Genomic DNA, 1,190 nt, shown 5'->3' with positions numbered 1-1,190 from the left:
CCCGGCCAGACCGAGCGCCCGCTGGCCTCTTGCACAAGTTTGGGTCACCTTCGAAACGAATCTTTCTGCCCCACCCCTTTGAAAAAATTGATTTGGGAGTTGGGGAATGAAGGCTTTCTTTTTTCTTTCTTGCCTCCTTTATTATTACTATTTTGTAAAGCTTCAGCGCTAAGCGGAGTGGCCCCCAGCGAGGCCAGACTGCGCGGACGGCGGGGAGCGCAGCGNCGCTCCGAGTTGAGTCGGCGTCCCCCGGGCGGCGGCGCCTTCCCAGGGCCGTTTTCGTCCGCGGAGAGTCTGGCCGCAGGATTGAGGGACGGAGACCGGCAGGAGGGAAGGGCTGCTGCCCCAGGACTGGCCAAACGGGGTCCTGGCCCAGGGAGAGGGGAGCTGGATCCCGGATTTGGGGTGAGGGGTCCGGAAAAGATTGAGGCGTGGCAGGGATTGGAGCGGTAGGTCAGGGGTGGAGCGGGAGGTCAAGGTCCTGCAAGTGTCCCGGGATCAAAGATGGGGGGACATTGGTCAGGCGAGGAGGGTCAGGCCCGGGCTCAGGCAGGGAGAGTTTAGAGGACGATTAGGTCTGAGAAAGGGGTCCCCGGGCGGAGGTGGGGGCATTGAATGAGAACCTGGCCTCGCAGCATTTCTAGTTGCACGGGTAGGGGGTGGTGCCTCGGAGGTCGGTAACTGAAGGCCCAGGACGACGTGCGTTCGGTTGCTCGATGGAAACGGGATTGGCCGCGGGGATAGGCTACTTTTGGTGACGGAGGGGCCGGGCTAGGGGTCTGTAGGCCTCACCTGGCAGGGGCAGCGCCCTGGTCAGACTGGGCAAAGTGGGCTTTGGCGCCCAGGAGTGAAAGGCTGGTAAAACGGAGCAGCGGACTCCCGCGCACGCTGGGCCTGGCACCCGCCCCGCCTGGCACCGCGCTCGGCGCGCAGGCCGCTGCGTCGGGCTGCAGTGCACCGCGCCGAAGCTGGCCGTGTCTTCGGCTCCTGGGTCTCTACCAGAGGCGGGGCGCGCCCAGGAGCGAGGGGGNGCTGGAGGCGAGAGGGCGGATCGGATTTGGAGCCTGCCGGAGGCTTGGTCAGAAGTGGCCCCCTATGCCGCGGGGCCCCAAGGAGGGGCCCGGCTTTGTGGAGGATTAGAAGCTCCCGCCCCACCCCAGTACCTGCATGTGTGTCGGTGGGTATCTGTG

Source organism: Crocuta crocuta, unplaced genomic scaffold (genome assembly GCF_008692635.1).
Source record: "Crocuta crocuta isolate KB4526 unplaced genomic scaffold, BGI_CrCroc_1.0 scaffold35, whole genome shotgun sequence".
Taxonomy (NCBI): domain Eukaryota; kingdom Metazoa; phylum Chordata; class Mammalia; order Carnivora; family Hyaenidae; genus Crocuta; species Crocuta crocuta.
Note: the sequence above shows the minus strand (reverse complement) of the source record.